General features: G+C 39.3%; 1 protein-coding gene across 14 annotated transcripts in view; it reads right to left on the minus strand.

Moving 5' to 3' along the window:
* Positions 1-21,452, minus strand: part of THRB (thyroid hormone receptor beta) — a 165,850-nt gene that overhangs the window by 56,755 nt on the left and 87,643 nt on the right. Inside the window, exon 1 of one of the 14 annotated variants that reach the window (XM_082753506.1) lies at positions 21,272-21,289. The exons of the other annotated variants lie outside the window; for them this stretch is intronic. The gene's annotated coding sequence lies outside the window, so the exon portion shown is untranslated. Of the gene's footprint in view, positions 1-21,271; positions 21,290-21,452 lie in introns of those variants that run through there. 14 annotated transcript variants of the gene reach the window in all.

Genomic DNA, 21,452 nt, shown 5'->3' on the forward strand with positions numbered 1-21,452 from the left:
CTCCTGTCCACAACATGAACCATGCACTTCTTGGCAAGCCTCAGACTTCCTCTCCACATGTTTTTTTTCCAGACATTACATAGGAGAACACAGGGTGCATTTACATATTATGGCTAGAAGACTATGAGGAAATGGGAGATGGTGAGGGAAGCAGAGACTAAGAATACAGCAAACAGAATAACAAATAGTGACAACTAGAGAGAGAGAGAGAAAAAAAAAGTGCTGAATAAGCAAATTCTAATCCCTTCTCGTTGGACATTCATGTTTTTCTGAAAACATCTTTGATTGACTCTTGAATCTGAAGGTGCACCTGGAGGCCTTAGCTGAAATCAAATTACAGGCAGGTGGATCTCCCCCAGATGTTCAAAAAAAATAGAGAGAAAAACAAATGTAGGTCTTTAATTCTGTTATGTTCATCTCTTGATTTTTTTTTTAGAAGTCAGCTCATGAATGCATGAGGTGACACTAGTACGGCATTTGAGGGCATCAGGCTGATCACACAGTACATGCCTTACTTAAGGGAAAAATCATCTGAAAGCCAGCCAGCAGGGAGAGAACAAAATTCTTGCTAAATCTCAGATATGTAAGTAATAACACGAGTAATAGTCAAAGACAGTAACCAGTCAACATTTTGGGATTTAGGATCCTGACCTTTATGAGTCATATGGTCATAGCCTTCATGGGGATGTGCTCTTGTACCTCTGAGCAGAAAATCCACTTGAATAAGCCCTGAGCCCAGTCACCTCCATGCTGACCCCAGCCTTTGCCTTTTCAGCATTTTCTCTCATACACCTTTTCCAAGAAGCAGTTTTGTAACATGCTCAGGAAGCATGGAGGAAAGCTCCAGCGCCATCAGACTGAGTGCGCTGGGATGCCATCCCCTCCTACTCTGCCCTGGAATGAGTTATGGCTCTCTTGTTTTTCTTGGGGACTATCTTGGCTTTGTGGTGCTGAATTACTGGATGTGTCATCTGTACTTTTTGTTCTGCAAACTCCCTCCATGAAAGCTGCTCTTGCTTCAACTTAATTTTTAGTGAAAAATCTGAACTAACAACCTCAGGAAAAATGACAAGGTAGTCTATAGGCTGTATTGGTGACAAACTGAACTTTTCAATTTGTTTTCAGCATGAAAGCAAAATTCATATTTTTGGAGCAGAATTTTGTACTGATACATATTCAGTGGAGAACACACTAGGCGGTGGCTTATGGTACATAATACCTGTATGAGCAAGCAGTATCTTTTCATTTGTAAAATACACCAAACAACTGTGCATCATATAAAAGAATAAAAATCTATAGTCTTAGAGATGAATTTAATGAAATGTATCCATCAGAACTGGCTTGTAGACACAAGTTCAGAAGCAGACTTTTATTCATGCTTTTTATTGCTAGCCTAGTTCAAGACACAAGGATATTTAAAAAAGTGCAATAAAGTACAAAATCAAAAATTAAGTGCATTATCCGTATAAACATTTGCAGTCTATCCTCAAAGGCTTTATCAAAAAGGCAAGGAGTTACTAAGTTTTCTGATATGATCATTCAGTAGTTCCATGTAATCTTATTTTTCTTTCTCACCCAGAGCTGTTACTGATTTTTTACCTTTCAGCTAAGAATTTTCTATTTTAACTTGCTTCTTAAGCACTCTAAAAATTGCTGAGCACTAGAAAGCCAAGATTATAAAAACTCTGCATCAGTCAGGATCTGACCACAATATGATATGTGCTCAACAGTGTGCAGGCTTCGGCAGCTATTTTACAGCATAAAGGCCAGAAAATTATTATATGCAGACAATGAGTCTGATAAGTTATAATTGTAGCCTCACTGCTTTACAGGTTTTTGAAAGCACTTGGGTTTCAACAAGCAGAACTGCAGGGTGAACAACGTTAATGCAGATAGATGAAATAATTACTCTTGTAGTCCTACACCAGTGAGACTTCAGTTCTGGCATACTGTTTGCAGGACAGGCTGAATAACAAAGCCATTGTGCTGAACATCACCTGCAGCAAATGGAGGTGTCCCAACAGCAGCACAAAATGCTGCACTGCACTGCAGCAAGATAAAAGTCATTTTTATGTTTCCACCAGAAACATAAAATATGTTTTATTATATCCCGGGCAATGTATTCTTTTATAAACTAATGGAAAATATAATAATTGGTTTTATTTTGGCCATTAAAGAAAAGGCTGCGCAACAGGGTTAGTATTTAGCATTTCAGTCAGTTCTCCAGTAGTCTGACCACACCAGAAACGCAGGCACATAAGAATGATGAAAAATATGCAGGGGAAGACTGCAACCTTACCTTTAAACCACCATCAAGCAGAAAACTGAGTTAGTGATCTCTCTTTCAGCTGCCATTTCTAGAAACAAAATGTTATCTCACTCACAAAATATCCCCAAGCACTTATAATTGATCATCATAGGATGGAGCTGTTGACTGGCCCTACGATGCATGCACCCTAAGATACCTGCTTATGTTCAGCTCAATACTGTGTCAGAGCAGTGCAACATTGCTTCCTCTTTGCTTTACTTCGAGCCATTGCAGAAATGTCAGCAAGCACAGAAGTACCTAGCACTTCACTTTGGCCTACTGAATGTGTACACAGGAGGGCATAAGAGGAGCACAGAACCAGAGGCAGCTCTGCTTAGCCACTGCTTTGATAACCACTGTTTTGCTTTCACAAACCACCTCTCAAAATTTAGCTCCTTTCACAGGAGCTGCGTCTCCTATGAGGTTGCCACTGATCAAGGAGTCTTGCAAGCTGCATGAACGTCCTCCTACAGCACAGAGGAATTACAGACAGCACAAACCCCCTCCACTCGCTTTTGCTGTTGTTTGCAGTGGGGGTGATGAAAACTTCATACCTCGGTGCCTATCATATTGAAGTTTAAAAAAAATAAATAGGATATTTGGAGAATTAATGCCAAATATTCTCTCTGTGGGACTTTTTTAACATGACGCGTTGCAGTGAAAGCTATAACAGATTTACAAAAGAGTAGCTGATCTGTAACTGTACACTGGGAGATGTTTATCGTTGGAGATTTAGCCTTAATTCAGAAAGACCTCTACATACTTGCTTAAATATCCAATTGAGCAAGGATCTTGCAGGGCTAATGAGGACAGAAAAGTAAAAGGGATTGCATAAAAAGCCTCATATTTAAGTGATTATTCCTGTATTTTTTGAAGAGCCTTTGAGACACTTCATGCCTTACATTTTCATTGTCCTGTGTATGGGAGTTTCATTCAGACAACAGCTTTGACGTAAAACTTTTCTTGTTTTTCTGTTTTGTTCTGTCAACTCAGGAAACATTAGCTCTCACTGAAATTTCAACAAGGGACAGTTTATCTTTGATGCTAATTTCTCCTATTACTCATTGTGAAGCGTGTATTAGATGGTTGTCTTGAGTTACCCAGTAAATCTCTACAACTGATTAACTGAAGATAAGACCAAAGATACTAAATTTCAAAGACTTCTATTGAAACTGGTGATTTTCCACTCTCAATTTAATATGAATTAAGAAAGATGATTTCTAAATGTCAGGAGAGGAGGTACATGTATGAATCTTGCTAACAAAAACAAAATTTGTCAATGCATCATATATGTGCAGTGCCTAAAACAGAAACAAAACAAAACAAATCAGTGAAGGAGAAACAAATATATTCCAAACTAGAAATGTCACTCTCCTGGATGGAGATAAGCATTACCCTAAAGATTGGTACTGGCATTTGTCTGAGCTATTTTCAGGGGTTCAGATATGAACAGCAGAATTAATGCAGCTTTAGGCTTTCTGCTTTTTCTTAACCAGAGCTTTAGAGGTTCCCCACTTGGTTTCAAAAAGAAATTCTTAATAATGAAAAATCATTGCCTATATTGCAGTCCTTGAGTTACAGGCTGCAAATATAGAGAAGTTTGCAGAAACCCTTGGAAAAGAAAACAAGAGATGCGGTTACAGCTATGGATTTAGGCTCATGAGTTTTGCATGTTGCGTGACTTGATGAGTTTCCAAACCTGAATCTATTCGTCCTAAAAACTGATAGCCAAATTGCAAAACCATCAAATTCTGAAATGTTCAGCAAAGATTCCAGACCTGAAATGCATAGCTTAAATTCAATTATAACTGGGGAAAAAATATAAAGACGCTTATTTTCAACAAAATTAAGGTAACGGTGCAAACAAGAAGTCAGATGTTTTTTGAAATGCATATCCCTAATCAATTGTAGGGAGATACAGATGAGCTAAAAATCTGCTCAGATTGTTTCCCAGTTTCTCAAGTCAAATGGGTGGTCCCGGAGTGTTCATCTACCACTGAAGAAGCAGCTCAAAAGAAAAGTGCGTTAAAAAGAAGTTGGAAGAATGTTATGCACCCAAAGAGGACAGCACCTTTTTGGATGTGAACGTGCAGGCCTTATGTCAAGCAGTAGGGCAGCACAAGGGAAAAGAGGAGATACAAAGAAGCATCAATTACAGAAGAGGAAGGACAGACAAGTACAGTTAAATGATTATGGGACTGGACTGACATATATCAGTTCAGAGTTAACTATGGCTTGGCCAAGTGACAGGAAAGCGAGCACATGATGACCGTGTTCAAAAGACAACATGGGATGATGGAAGAATGTGACTTATGGGAAATTCAGTTAAATTATGCTAATGGTTACTGGTGGACATGTAATTAGGTTAGAGGGCAGCTATATTTAAAAAGTATTCCTGCCTGGTTTTAATTGATATTTTGAAATGGAGAAGCCCATATTGCTATTTCTGAGGTTTACCCAAAAGCTTATTTTTCAAAAGAAAAATTCAATGACTTCAGTAACAATTAGGCTCAAGTTGGAGAAACCTTTCTGCAAACATTCCCTCTGAAATTTCAAAATACAAAACACATGTTTTATACATACATAAATATATTTTATAATTATTATAGATAAATAAAGAGTTTCAAGTTACCTGGCAATAAGCTGGTGGTCATAAAATATGAATGTATTAAAACTATCTAAATGCCCATTTGCTTATGGTTTTGGGCAGATGGGAGTCATGGAGAGAAAGAATGATACTTGCGAAAATGAAGTAAAAGCTCTTATTTTGCTGATTTTAACAGAAAATTGCTTTCACCCTCTCTAGCAGGGTGCAGCATTGCATGAAGTTAACTGGATTTCAGCTGAGGATTTTCACAGGTCAGAAGTTACCCTGTTCAAAGTCCTATCCCTTTTTAGCCTCACTTTCTGAGAACAAACACATTATGGCATATTTCCAACTAAATAATTCACTCATTTAATTTAGGCAGAGTTTTCCTAAGAGGTGTGCTCTAATCTCAACCACTCTTCAAACTGTTTTTCCTGACCTCATTGGGACCCAGTACGCATAGCAGAGAGGACTACTACTACTATTGCTACTTCATCTCTTCATCTCTGAAAAGGCATATATCTTAGCACAACGTAGAAGCGTTATGGATACAAGCCTACTTTTGGGTGCAGACTGGAAACAAACCACACAGCCCCAGTGTTAACAATGGCCTTTCAGTATGTCTGATAAAACAGTGATTTTTTAAACCTATCTTCTTGTTTGCTGCCTCATTTGCAGCTAACAATAGCAGAATCAGTCCCAGAAATTAAAAGAAAAAGTTTAATCGCTGATGATTTCGCTATCTCTCCCAAGCAAAGAACAAAAGTCCACAACCTTTTAACCTTTTCCATCCTATTTGCTAATTACTTATTTTGTAATTAACCCATTATGCATCTGTCATTGTATTTTAAATTAAATCACTTTAATTGCTAGTAAGTAGGATCTATTTAGCTCTTGGTATGGTTGCATGGGGTCATGAATGTAGAGCTGCTGAAACACAGTTACAGGTGGCTCTCTGAAAAACTGCTGAAGTTGCTTAAGATAAAGACGAGTTAAGCTGCTTTCCTTAGTTGATTTAACGTCCAATGGCACATTTGCGATGGAGAAAAGTCTACTGCAAATATCAGGGGGCATTTTTTTTTACTCCTTGTATACGTACATCGCATTGGGCACTATTTTGTTTCTTGAGGGATAAAAAGGAAAACACAATTAATTATAACTTTTTCAGTATTTAGGTCCTCACATAAGAAGAAAGGAACTAAAGAGTGCGTGGTATATGTTTTAGAGAATGGCAATATGAATTGGCAAGGTCAGTCTTCCTTTTAATACCACATAAAATTAAGAATCTAGTACTGATACCTTGGAAGTGAGAACGTGTTCCCAGCAAGAACAAGTCCACACCTTTGCTAAGTTACCTAAACATAACTACGGGTTACCTCCATGGGCAGCACACCTGGGGGTCTCACCTTGTCATGAAACAGGAAGGCAAAGTGGTGACTTTAAAACTCATAATGAGGAGCCTTTGGATAGCCTTCAAGGACATCACAGCCTGTCAGCAAGAAGCCATCAAAAGCTCAATAAATAGTTAAACTTGTGCAGAGCTGAATGATGACATCAGAAAGCTTACATTTGATTAGGAGAGAGGAATAGGGGCAAAGATGCAGCCATGGAATTAAATTATGACTCAGATGTTCCTGATAGCTGTATTCTGAATATGCTTTGCATTATATGACCCATCTTGAAATGATGGGGATCTGAGCAGGCATGCTAGAAGCTCGGACTGATAGAGAAAACCAAATTACCGGAAGATAATGACTTAGGAAGTGGACAGCTCTGAGGGCAGCCTGTGCGTCAGTGCGCTAAGGCAGTCTCACACTGGACACAACCCCAAAACAGGCCCAAGCCTCCAGGAGAGTAGCAGGGAAAGAATGAGGAGGGAGCAATTCAGTTGTAAAGCCTTACTCTTCGCCCCTTACTATGCTTGAGGTTTGAGGTGGACATTTTCAGTTCTTCTGCTCTGCCAGCCATTGGCTTGGTACCCTCAAATCTTTCCAGCTTCACCACTGCCTGCATTCATCCCCTATCAGAGGTAATGTATTGGTACCTCGGGTATATATTTATCAAAGCAGTAATGTATGAGCAGACACTTCCCAGAGGACACACCAAAAACTATATGAGGGAAATCTTATCCACCCCCTTCATTAAGCTTATTAAACTCTCAATGTTACACTGCCCTAGTACTTCGTGATGGCTTCGTGATTGAGGTCTCACTAGGGTGTCAGTCTGAGTTTCTCCGCTTTCCTGAGTTAGCAGGGTAGACTACACTTTTCTTTCAAACCACAGTTCCTTTCTCTCCCCTTCCTTCAAGCCTTTTTCTCCTCCTTTCCACGTTACCCTCATCTCTTCTCTCCTTCTGTTCCAGTTCCTTGCTGTGTTTGTACAGATGTGTAGCAGGAAAGATGCACGGTGTGTCTCTGAAGGAAATCAGACCTTTCTGCCCCGTCCCAATACCAAAGGCCAAAGCCACAGCCCCAGTTACTCAATGTTTGTCTACTGCTTGTATGTACCTGTCACTGGAAGAATAAATCCTCGACGAACATAGCTGCTACCAGGGGTGATCACCATTCAGAGAGAGCTCTCTTTTAAAATACCAAACACAAGTGACTTTCAAAGGTTAGCAGGAAGACACTGAATCTGACCTGGAATGAAGGCCCTGGAGCAAGGAGCAATAAAATGGGGTGTGCACCCAGCAGTGCAGCATATTGGACACATTAAAATATTTTAGAGTTTTCTGTTCTAAAGCTCTATATAAACGTATTGCACAAGACATGATGGAAATTGGTACTTTTTCAGTGGATTTCATTCCTGCATTTAGTGTCATCTCTATTTAACTAACACGCAGTTTGATTTTAGCCAGGCACTCAGGGACAGCTTTTATGCCTCTTGTCTCAGAAGGAGATGCAGAACGGGATGTCATCTCTGCACTGCTGATAACAGGCTTCCCCTGATTTATCTCAGCAGCATCACGTGGATATTGAAAAGGACAGTGGAAATTCTTGATCCCACAAGTGATATGCCTGATGGGAATTACATAGAATATCTGGAACCATGCCAAAAAAGCACCAGGGACATCCTTTTCCTTTCTGCAGTATACTGAGCAATAAAATATTAAAAAAATGACACACCAAGCTGAATTAAGGATGTAGGCAGCCTCCCGTCCAGTGATGGGAAGGAGCTAATCTATCAGAACAATTTTAGAATTAATCAGTTTCATAAGTATTAATATATGGATCTAATCTACATTCAATGCTATCCAAATTACCTTGTGCTGAAAGAACAAGTTCTGTATAATGAAGAGATACAAATGAAGCTCAGAGAAAAATAATTAAAGCTGGGAATTGGAGTGGGAATTGGAGTCAGCACTGCTTTGTGTTCTGTGTTGAAAATTTATTCTTACAGTAACCCAGCTTCCTCATCCAAAGGTGGAGATGATAACACTCACCTAAGTTCCAAAAGTACGCCACTGAGATCTACAGATAAGCCATCAGGATTGCTATTATTAATATTGTGTATACTTGGCATGCTATTCCCCCCTCCTTTGTTAAAAAAACAAAACAAACTTCAAAGCAGTTTCACAGATTGCATTTCTGGTCTACTTTGTTTTGGGGATTGTTTTTAAGAATAACTTTTCTGAAGTCTATAATTTATTTACTACATTTGGGCATATCTTTTGCCACTGACTTTAATTCTATTTTACAGCTTATTAGTTTTATGAGATTTTGTTCTCTTTATGATGTGGAAACATGGTAGCACAGTGTTTGAATGAACACCAGTTTTACTAACCAGCCAGATTTAGCAGGCTATTTCTTGTTGTATCCTATAAACACAATGAGCAGCCAATCTGATATTTAATGATGCAAACCATAAGCAGAGGTACTATTCTGTGCCAAGATACAGTATGTGGCAATTGCAAAAGATCATAGTGAAATTTCTTTGGAGAATAAATAAAAAATAAAAAAGAGCATGTAGTTTCTGAGTTGTTCTTTTGTGGGAATCAAAGCCAGGTATCTTTAGAATGAGAAGCAGATAAATAGATTAATTAGAAAGCCCCCAAAGGTATTAACAGAACGAGAGAAAACTTCTTGTCCCTTTAATCTTTGGAAAGTAACTGCAACCAACTGTGCTTTTTATGGGAAAAATTTATAAGAACAGGATTCACAGATTTATTTTCCTGTTCTGCCATCAACCAGCTGTCATTCAGACTTTGGACTGAATGATAAAGCAGTTCAATTTTAAAGGTAAACAAAAAATGTATTAGCTTCTAAGATTATCTTACTTGTATCTTTATTAAGATTCTTCAGTAACTTCATCAAGTTCTTTATAATGACTTAGAATTAGGATTTTCTTTGATTATGCCCTACTCCATTTCACAAACCTTCTTAGTATCTCTTACAAGTTCTTTCTTTCTTTCTTTCTTTCTTTCTTTCTTTCTCTCCCCTCTCCTTGAAAACATCTTTGTGCATCTGTGCTAAGTGAGATTTTTATACCATTAGGATTTTCTGAACAGGCACAAGAACTACAGCTTTATTGTTCATGGAACATATTGAAGTGCTGTCCTTGCTCACACACAGACAATAAAAAGAAACAAGTCTTAAAAATTCAGAATGAAAAAGCAGAGTTCCCAGTAATGACCCGACATACAGTTCTTGAGTGCTTTAAGTTGACAGCACTGGATCATTGAAAATATTTTAGTAATACAGAAATACATTCTCTCCTGAACAAACTGACATCACTATAATCCATCAATTTGCAGGAATTCACAACCACACAGGGCCTTATTTCTCAGCTATTGTGGTCAACAGCTATAGCCAAAATACGTGTCTCTCTTCCAGTCCTCTTTTTTTCACTCATACATCCGTTGACTACATTTTAGGTCTATTTCTTCATTTCAGTTTTATTCATCCTCCCGCTTGTTGTAGTTATGGGCTACAACTCATGAAAACCCTACAGAGATGTAGAAAGAAATACTCTGTTCAATTCTCCAGGACAGATTTAAGCTGTCACTGTCAGCACCAGGATATCTGTCAGTATTAGTCATCCTGCCAGCATTAAGATAATAGAGAAAAGATAAGGGTCTGTTCTACAGCCTACAGAAGCAGAGGGAGTCTTTCTATTGACGTCAGCTATTTTGTACCACGTTCCTCTAGCATGGATTAGGACACAAAGAGTAGCTCCTCGTGCCAAATTCCATACTTACTTCTTCATGTGCACTCAGTTTTATTGAGCAGACTCAATAAAGTCTACTGGGACTGCCATTCCTGCAACCTTTATACAACTTTTACCTTACTTTATGCAGTCTATCTGGGCGAGTAGCCAGGCCTTCATATTTTACAAAGGAAAGCCTTTTCCTCTGCCAGTCTGAGTTTATTCCTTTGCCTCGCTTTTACTTGCTGTACTTCTTTCACCAGGTTCAAAGAGGTTGGTCCTTTGTTGGGTAATGTACCCTTTGGAAGCAGCAAAACTAGCAGCGACGTGGCTTTTTCAAAGTCAGGCCCAAAATATTTGTCCACAGGACTACCTCATTTAGGGACATTACCTCTAGGGACAAAGCTGCCTGCCTGCTGAGCGCCATGGCCCAGCTCCTTTTTGACACCTTGCCAAATTGGCTCACGCCTCTGGTTTTCAAGCGAGCTGCTGCCCTCAGCCGCAAATCACGTGGCAGCCAACGATGCTCCAGCCACCGCTCTCTCAGTCCCATTGCCATACGTAAGGTTTCTTTTCTTTCTGATGCTGGAAACAGATGTGGATCCCAACCCACCCCTACCTCCAACATCCACCCCAGGGAAGATGCTGGGCAGGCAGAGCAATGCTGCCCCTGCCCCTTGTGAAGACACTAGCCAGCTGGGCAGGCTGGAGCAACTACAGATGTGACATGATGTGTATGGTGTCAAACACAAACTGGGTATGCTGCAGTGGTGGTGCCCATGCCAATGCTGACAGCATCAGCCTCTTCCTGACCTCACCAGCCAAAGGAAACACTCTCCCACCACCCTTGTGTCATCTCCCCAAATGGCTGCGGCTAAACTGATGGAGCTGGTGGCACTTTTACATTGGCATAGCTTCATACATATTAGGGACGTTGCCAAGATAATATCACCAGCTAGAAGGGGATGATTATTTTTCTGTGCCTCTACACAACATATGCATGCTGGCAAAATCATCAGAAGTCACTTCACTGCTCGCCTAGTCACAAAGGAGTTAGCGCCTTCAAATTAAATAAGCAGCAGAATGGGTAATGAAATTGAATTGCGCATATTTCTTCACACACACACAAAAAAAAAGCTATGTGAAATTATTGCATTCTTATATTGTAGCATTATATTTTTGTGGCAATAGAGAGTTGGTGAAAAAAGCTGTTTCCTTTCAGATTCTGTTTTTCCACTAGCACTTTTTAAAAATAACCTTTAGATCACTTTCCAGTTAGTTTCATCCAGACACAATTTTCCTTGCAAGTATTACTGTCTTTACATACTGCACAAATTAAAGGAGTACATAACATATTATCCTCAGAGATACACAAAACCAAAGCTCCCCAGCTCAGAACATAGACCACTGATGCTGATCAGTGAAATAACCAAGGCTTAGATTTACAGCAGACAGATACGCTGCTTGATTGCCAGCTAGACTTCTGAATTTTTGCTTCAAAGATGAAGTGAGATACCAGAGAGGAAAAATAATTTGTCTACAAGTGTCAGTATCCTCCAAAATAAAAGGGGCATCCTACAAGAAGAAAAATGGACTTTTTCAGTAAGGGGAAGCCTTAATAAAATCCAGAGACCAGCTTGCCGAAAGAAATCTGACTGGCTCCGCACCAATTCATCCACAGTGGATGTAAACCCAGAAACTTCGCTAAGCAGATCATCTCTTACTCACTGCAGAGTGTTTATGAAAAACAATTCCCTTTCCTCCGACACCGTGACTGAATAGCACCTCCTGCATTTATCTCACATTTGCATTTACAACAGAGGAAAGCAGTACTGAATGCTACAGATCAAAGAGTCGCACAAAGCAGTGGAGCACTGGAGAATCCAGCCACTCCTAAGAGGAATCTTGGATACTGGATATTCACAATTGCCAGCATTTTTTTTTTTTTTTTATTTTGGTTAGCAGCCTACTAGAATATTTAACAATACAATAGATTCTTTTTTAAACATGCACTCATGATGAATATTTTACACATAGTCCACTTTTCAATAGAAGTGAAATTCTGAACCGCTACAGAAAAAGCTCCATTTGCTGGTATTTGTGCATTATTGAAATAGACAATAGTTTGGAAGTTGGTTGTTGGAAGAACAACCTACATGCAGTGTCAAAAAATCACATTTACAAGCTAAATAAAGTAAAACAACCTGCATGCATTTTTTTTTTTAATTGTTGTATAGGGGAGAAAACTTTCAACATGCAGGTCTAACAACTTTTGTTTCTCATTAGAAACTACTGAATTCCCAAGAGATTTTTAAATCAAAGAAATCAGAAAAAAAAAATTGTTGCACTGATTTCATTTCAAAAAACCCAACACATTGAATATATGGGTGACTGCCCATCAAAAGATGAGATTTGCAACTGAAACACTCCAACTCTGCAAAAAGTAAAAACTGACAAGCAGTCTGATCCTGAATCACAGCCTGATCCTGTTCCCATTTAACTCGAGAGAACTTCTACCCACTGTTTATATTCTTTCACAGAAAAGCAGTGAGAGCTTAAGACAGCAGGCAAGGTAGGCAGCAGCCTGGAGCAGAAAGCTGCCTACACCACCCAGGAGAAGATGGAGTGCGGCGCTCATTTGCAATTCCATAACCCTTACTAGCACACCGTCTCGCAACTCAAATGCACTCAAAGGCCTGGCCTTCATCTGAAATTTTACAAGGATTTGAGCACATATCAATGACAAGTCTCAGCTGTTCTGGAATTGGATAGCTGATTTCTGCAATACACTTAAATTTTTTTTTTAATACCACGTACTGCACCCCTTGAAGAAATCAATGCTTTTATGTATTCACCAAATAATCCCTCACTCAGTGCTAGGGATTATTTGTTTCTCTCTGTGTTCTTTTACAGGTTATGGATATTTTGTTTTGTTCTGTTTTTTAAATCCATGTAAAACAAGTCTAGGTTGATGTCTGTACCATGCTTCACAGACTTCTCCCAGCAGAGACTGACATTTTTCTAGCTGCGGGGTTAGGGAATATTTAAATATTTTGTATAAAAAGAACAATTTCAGCTGGGATCTCAAGGGACCCTGCCATGGACAATGCTACCTGCCTACCAAGGAGGTGCAAAGCCAGAGTTCCCATCAGAAAAAAGACGAGGGACTGGAATAGGAAGAGTCTCAGTGCTGCCCCCCAGCCCGCTGCACAGGGAATATACTTCTGGATTTGGGAGATGGGCACTGATCTGATTTGGCTGGCCCCATAATCAAGGTTGTGGATCAATGAATCACAGAATTGTAGGGATTGGAAGGGCCCTCAAGAGATCATCGGGTCCAACCCCAAAATGTATGTGGATGTGAATCCTGACATGCAGATGGTGTGATGTCCAGCCAAATTCACTAGCCGTAGGGTTCGACTTGGCTCCACTTCTTCCCAGTGAAGAAGTGGATTTCTTACTATGGGCAGTTGGACTGGGTCCACGTGTAAGTGCCGTAAACTAACCTTCAGACTCTGAAAAACAGGCATCAGAAAGCAAAGCCTTCAAGCATTTGCCTACAAAGGACTCCTGCACTGTACTGAGCATTTTGTGCTCCATAGGCACTGGTTTCTCCATTAAAGAAATAAAGCTTATTTCAGTTTGTTAGTCCTCTTTCATTCATCCTTCATACCAACTCCTAAAATTTTATCTTTCTGGTCTTCCGTAAGAGTCAGGAAATATAAAGAAAGCAGTGGGTGTTTTAAAGCACTTTAGTTGCCAAAGTATGACTTGAATAGTTATAATATGTGATTCAGCTCAAATGAGACTCCCTCTGTCCTCAGCATTTAAAGATTATACTTTTTTACAGCTGTTTGTATTGCCAAATCCCAAACTTCAAATGAAGATCTGGCATTAGCACATTCTTAATCAGAAACCATAGCAAATGTCATCAGCTTTCCAAAGAATGGCACATAGAAAACAAATGTCACCAATAAGGAGGAAGATTTAAGAGGAATCCACTGATCAGAAAACATCAGAATTAGCACTAATTCAGGGTTTTTACACAATAATATTTTTTGGTTAAGAGAAATAACAGGATGGCTTAAAGATGTCACAGAAGTACTGTCAAGGACCCTAACTAAGAAAAAGAGTATCCTTGGATGCTGCCAAGAGAACTGGGAACACTTCTGTTGGGAAGCACATTCTAGTCCGCTTTCCCAAATGGGAATACTTTCCCAAGACAGGGTCAAGCTCTGTCCCCCTCTAGGGTTTCTGTCTTCTAGCAATGGTGAATCCACCATGAATTCCGATATGCAAATACAAACCTTAGATTTTTACATATTTCTATAGGTGCTTGCAATGGATTTTAATTTCAGTACAATGCCACACTACTGAGAATGTGCTAACGTAGTCCTTCTCTATATTGCCGTTACAAGTCAGCATGCTGTTAAGGAATACTGGGTTCATTAATCTTGCCAATTCTCTGCACTTTGTCATGTGCTGCTCATTAGGAACCATGGGCAACCAGACTGTCTCAGCTGATCGGCTATAAAAGTTACAGGAGCCTTCCCATCCCTCTGGTAGCCAAGACATAAAGTCTGCCACTATCACAATTCTCTTTAGGAAGGAAAAGCAGCAAGTGCTAATTAAGTAAGGTGCCACAGTAGGCTGTACAGCAAATGCCATTCAGAATGAACATTCAAGTGTGAAGGACAGAAAGCTTGTATTCTCTTTCCAAGAAACATAGCAGAAAGTTAAACACTGAATAGTCTCTCTGAGATTGTACAATTTGCATGTATTTTCCCCCATTAGTGTACAGCAATGAAAAACCTTTAGGCTTTGCTTTAAGAACTTAATCAGGGCTTTCAGTGGAGTCTGGCTGTTTCAACAAGTCTGAAGTTCACCCTCTCAATGCAGACATCATCTCCAACCCAGCAGCAGACTTACATTGTCTGCCCATCCGACACACCAGCAGGATGGGTACCACCATGCATGTAGATTTGAGATTCATGAACAGGATTTGAAAGAAGTGGTTTTGGGGCACAATGATGTCGCAAAGGGCAGAAAAGTTTAAAAAGGTTTTCATCTTATAGGGTTTTATATAAATTTTGATATACTACAGGTTACCTGTTGTGACTACTGTAAATGTATTGCATATGACAAGGGGTACACCTCACCACGTGGGACTAGAAGAGATTTGCTACTTGGAACACGTCTCTCATAAATCCAGTGCCATTTATGCTAGCTTCAAACACCACACCTACCATAAAACAACCTTTTCTATTGCTCATCTCTTTCTTTAGTTAGAGCGTCTTTCCCCAACATAGAGCTCTCCTATTGCAAATTCAGCTCTTGGTGTGTGTCCTGCCACATCCACAAACAGTGCTGGCTTCCCCTCTCCTTCACAGCTATCCTTTAGGCATTTCTATAGAAATGGTATCAAGGCCTTCCCAATCATCCTTTTGCAAAACTAAGCAGCTGTGCTTTACTAACTTGTCGCTCAGAACTCCAGCTTGCTAAGCCTTTAATATTTCTTGTTACTCCCATCTAGACTCTCCTTTTGCTCACCAGGTACTCCAGCTGGGACCTCAGCGGGACAACATCGTGATGTGTAAGTCTTTCAGTCATTACTTAATGCGTTCTACACATCAACTATTCTGGATGCTTTCCTTTGGAGTAAGTCTGCTTTCTTCAGTTCAAATTAAACTATGCTGAGATCACTCTGAAAGAAGAATAAAAGTGCCCAGTTACGTAGTACATCTGGAGTAGCTACTCTGCCTCAAGTTTTTATCTGATATTTTTCCAAATTAATTTCTGGTTGTACTCCTTGAACTTATGCATTCCCGCGTTTTAGACGTGGTGTCTAGACCTATACTGTGTACGATGGTTAAACTTTCAGACAGTTTAGTGTTTAGTGACAAAGAATGTCAGTATTTCAGAAAAATAAGACCTAGCTTTGGACCATTTTTTCAACTACCTGGAAGACAAGTGTCCCATTTTTATTATTGTAACAGATTAGATGTCATTATTTTTCACATAAGAATATATCTAAGTGAAGTCCTAAATGTTACTTTATGGGAATAATCAAGACATCACAGCACCAGTTTTCATTCACAGCATTTTAAAGGTCACTGTGCAAATGTAATATGCTAAAAATGGATCTGCTCCGAGTAACGCCCAATCAAGTTAATGAAACTAGATACTGAAGACAAAGTTTATCTTTTTGTTTTACCTCTGATATTTCAAATTTGTTCTACAGACTAAGGCTTGATTCAAAATGTCAGAGAAAAATGAGAAATTAAGTAATGCAGAAATAACATTTTCTTTCATCACGCACAACCTATTTATACAGTTGCAGTCCTTGCACCACTTTTGCCATGAAAAACATTACATTGATTATCACAGTTCATTCTGCTTTTCTTCAACTACAGTCTTATTCTATTTCAATTTGAGCAAATGCAATTTGTAAAATTACTTACTGCTTCTCTATATATTAAGTGAACATTAAAACAACATTATCATAACCTATCCTCTTTTGTATCAGGCATACAGTAATCTTTTAAGCTATTTAAATGCAACTACAGGATTCTGAAGACCAGTTCAGTCAGTATAATGTGTAGCCTTTTGTGGGTAACACAAAGAATTTTTCAATTTTGTTGTTAGAAATAGGTTATTTTAAACATCATATAAAACATAAAATTGTAAATGAAATGATCCAAAGACCCAGTGACTTCATAAACTCATGATTAGAGTATTTTTCTTCCATTAAACACTTAAAATCTTCAGCTGGATGGGGAGGGAAAAGGGGAAATCATTAAGTGCAGCATGCTTACCACACTTACCATGCAAGTTTGAAGCTAGAACAATGGAGACATATACAGAATATGTACCAGCTGCTGTACCTGCAAGTATCTTTGGCATAGTAGTTAGTTTTACGTGTCTGTGCTTAATACCTACAGTCACAAGTTCTGCTGGGTTATACTGCTCAGTTAAAGGAATAAATACACAATTTGATCGGTATAATGCTTGTGTGCACATACGTCTGAATCCACCCATTCAAGAAGTCCTTTGAGACTACCACATCCTGGCATAAAACATAATGGAAGACACACACGCTACAGCAAAGTACGTATAACTTTCCCCAGCCAAACTATCCATATTTACTAAGCAGGGCTTCTGTTCTGCATAAAGCTATTCACATTTGTAATTCTTTCCAGCATGAGATTTCATACAGATACGGCTACACTGGTTTTATTTTTTTAGATATGTTTTTTCATATTTTTCCCTTGTTAATGTTGTTAACAACAACATTAACTGCTAGATACTCCCATCAAAACATAACAGACTGATAAGCGTTAACATTGGAAAAATAGAAAAGAATAAATTCAGAGTCTACATTAATCCACCCTTCAGTATTACAGGGGTTCTAGATCATACTAGAGCATGATTAATCAATCTATTGATGGAAAATACCATGTTCTGCAAAACCCCTTTCCCAAAGGGCATTCTTTTTAGAGCTGTTATGTGCTCTAACATTACAGGCACAAAAATCCCGTAGGTCAGAAGACAACGATCCCATCCCTTGAATTCAGTCACATATAGAGTGAAACGTGGAGAGCGTGGCATTTTCCTCTAGTTCCTTCCCAAAAATTCCCAATGCTTGTTTTTGACTTCTCATGGACACTCAGTTCTTACTATTTATTAAAAACTAGCACCTTCTGCCTGACTGCTAGCTACTCCACCATGACCATAACTTCTCCATGTAAAAATCTTAACATTTTCTCTCACTGAATTACCTCTGCTGTTTTATTGCTCAGTCACACTGTGAGTTCCCTCTGCAACTCTTCTCATTTGACTCTAGCACTGTCAGCAGGCATTATTAGTTCAGTTTAGCCCCCCTTTTCCATATATCAAACCACCCAGACTCTTGGACAGATGCCTACAGGACTCCATTGGTGACTTCCCTCCATTGTAAAACTTGACCATTTACTCCCCTTTGCTTCCTAACTTTTAACCTGTTATTAATTCAGGGCAGGAGTTTCCCTTTCATCGCACGGCAGCTTTACTTCTTTATGAGCCTTAAAGAAGCCCATTGAAAAGTTCTGGAGATCCAAGTAGATAACTGGATCACATTTTTTCCCCCAAATCACTTATTCCCTTGGAGAACTTGAAAATTGTGACTTCTCCCTGTTAAGCCATGCCGTTTTGCCTGCATGATGGAAAACACAATCCCAGCTTGTAATTGACTCGCTGTTCCCATTCATTGCACTTCACAGCACTGACCTGTAGCTGTGGTTCAGTAACACTCATCATACAGGTCAGTTCTTTATGCACACGTGACAGCGTTTTCTGGCTGCCAGAGAAGAAATGGTTATGATATTTTTTTTTTTTGGATTTTTTTAAGAGTATTATCTCCCGTATCCATTTTTTCTTTACTTCTTTCTCCAGTGCAATAAAAACAAATGTAGGACAGGGAGAGAGGAGAAAGCCCTCAATGTGGTGAAGGAAGCTTTCTTGAAATTCATTGCAAAGGAAGTCAATGAGCTTTGCACTATAAGAGTAGCCCAAAATGAAGGCTTCCAAGCTCATGGATGACTTCAAACCTTCACAGGGCAGAGAAGGAAAATGCAATGCCTTAAGGAAAGGAGGCTTATCAGAGTGGCTGTGAGCCGCCCCACCATCACCTTCCCTCTCTGCCTTGTTCCTACTGCCTGCCGGACAGCTTTAACCCAGATTGACATGGACACCAAAGTCTGAAAACCTGACAGTGGTAGACCCCCGGCTATCCAGGCACAACTGAGGAGTTCAGGGTCCTCGGCTCTTGGGGAGCACACCCTATCTGCTGGCTTCAGCAACCACTATGGAGCTGTTTGCCCAGAACATAAGGGGCATCGGGGAACTGCCCCCTGGGTCTAACACAGGCTTATCTTAACCAAGAGATTTTGAATTGAATTTTTCATTCAGAATTGTAATTTTTCCATTTGGAATTTCATCCTAGTGCTCCTACCCAGTTCTGTTACCAGAGATAATAAAAATAAAGGAATAAAGCAATATTGCCACGCTGCATTCGACACTGGAGCTGTAGGTATAGGCTGATGATTTAACACTGCTTTTTTACTGTAATGTCTAAAGAATTTTGGCTGGCTGGTAAAGAGGATAGCAGACAAAGGCCAAAGTACAGTTACTCACACCCTGTTTTATGGTTTGGTTTTTCTCATGTTATGACATGAGATGCAAGAAACACAGCACAAAGGTTTCTATCAGCTAAAACAGAGAAATGCATGATTCCTTACAGAAGGAAAATCCACAGCGATATTCCAACAACTATTACTGACTTTATCTTTTGAGATGGATATGACTATTCAAATATATTCATAAGATACGATATATGCGTACACAGAGAAAAACAGAAAAAAGCTTGTCAGTCTAGACAATACTTGCAACATGCTGAAAATAGTTCAGTTGTAGCATACTATAAACAACTTGAATTTCCTTTTAAAAGTGACTATATTGTTACAGTTTCATGTTCATCCAAATAAATTATATACAGATCAGCTAGTACTTACTACAAGGGTGATTTTTTTTCCTACCGTTTTCTAGGGTTAGAATTTTACAAAATAATTCCTATAGATCAATCTTGCTAAAAATACTTGAAAGCAAGGCAGTAAGAGCCATAGCTACTCTTTCTAGAGATGTTTTCCAAGCAAAATCCAGGTTCCAGTTCCCTGTATTCTAATGCTGGCAGTCTGTTATTTTTCCTCTAACTGTCTGACCAAGATCCCAAATCTGAAAAAAAAATAATAGTAAGCTCTAAGAATATTCAGGTCTAGAAATGCATGCTACAAAAAAAATACTTTTACCCTAAAATAGACTTCTTTAATTTTAGATGTGTTTTAACAGAAAATAAAGGCAAGGTCAAAACAAATCCAAGCACAAAATTGGATGGGGGAGGAAGGGGGGGCTTTCACAGATTAAACTATTATATACTACACAATTTTGCATAAACCCATAAATAGGTAAGACGGAAAACAAAAACACATGAAAGAGTTGAAAAATGAAACAATGTAGGTTTTAAGAGCTAAGATTAATCAACTCTCGTTTCTTTGAAAAAGAGCATTCCAAAAAAGCATCACCAAAATGTGAGTGAGATGCCACAATAAAAAGATGTATTATGTACCAACAAATACTTAGTGTTTGAAGAGGCATCACAAAAACTGCATCAGTCTTGAAATAGGTATTAAATCCCATAGCAGACAATCCTTAGTTTAACTGGGTACAAAGAAAAGTGGTTTAGATGTCAGTTTATCTATATTTAGCTTACAGAAATAGGCATTTGCTTTATTTGTATTTATTTTTTGCTGGTGGTAACAAAACCAGAAGAAATGGGATTTTTTTGTTTAACACAGCGTATCTTTGCTGCGTTAACCTGAAAGAACTTCTCATTCTAAGTCTCAGCTCCACACATAAATATCAGAGGGGCAAATATCACAGATAAAACCGAACCTAGTTTAGTCTTTCTGCCAGGACATATCACAGGCAGGGAGTTAACTTTTCACTTTCCAAGTCACAAAATATCAAGTTTTGTTACATTCTTTGAAATGTTAATATTTAATTCCCTTTTAGCATCCTTTACAACTCTCACCTAATTTGAGGGCAATAGGTTACAGTAACTTTTATTACTGCCCTGGACACTTTTTTTTTTTTGGTATGCTTTTATGTTGTGCCAAAATTGCCTAAGTGCATATGAATTAGGTGGTTTGGTTTCATTATTTTTTTTTCCTGGTTAAGAATGTGTCTACATTTAAATGAATGATCTTGCCTTCTGCCTGAACGTTCCCCAAGCAGCATTTCTGACCATGTCAGCATCTCGCTGTTGTTCCTGTCCATACCCACTGCATCTGTTCCACAGAAGTTACATCCCCCCGCCAGCCCCATAAATCACACCGTGTTTTACGTGCAAGCCCCTGATGGAACTGAAAGCCTCTGACAGACTGTCCCCGACAGCCCATTGAGAAGGTGGCAGCGACGTGACCCAGGCTGGGCACCGCGTCTGCCCTGCTCTGCCTGGCCGGTTCTTGCTCTGGCAGAGGGGAGTCCAACAGATCTCTGCCGCCTTCTGCCTTTCAAAAAGCTTCCTGAATGCCACATCTTGAAAAGCACAAAGAGGAAGCGCACATTTAGGAACGGATCCATTGGCTGCAGCGCAGCCTGCGGAGCAGCAAGAGAGAAAAAGCAGAGAGAGGACTCACCACGATACATCCGCACGTAGGGAGCACGGGTTTGGTAGCAACCCTCAACAGCCTGGAAGCTGATACTCTTTTTCTCTGGTCTTTTCCTTTCTCAGTCCCCCCCACTCCTAATTTCCCCATTTAAGGCAGAAAATAACAAGGCAGAAGACGCCAAGAGACTTTCATGACATAAACAATAAGG

The sequence above is a fragment of the Aythya marila genome (assembly GCF_965140915.1).
Source record: "Aythya marila genome assembly, chromosome: 2".
Lineage (NCBI taxonomy): Eukaryota > Metazoa > Chordata > Aves > Anseriformes > Anatidae > Aythya > Aythya marila.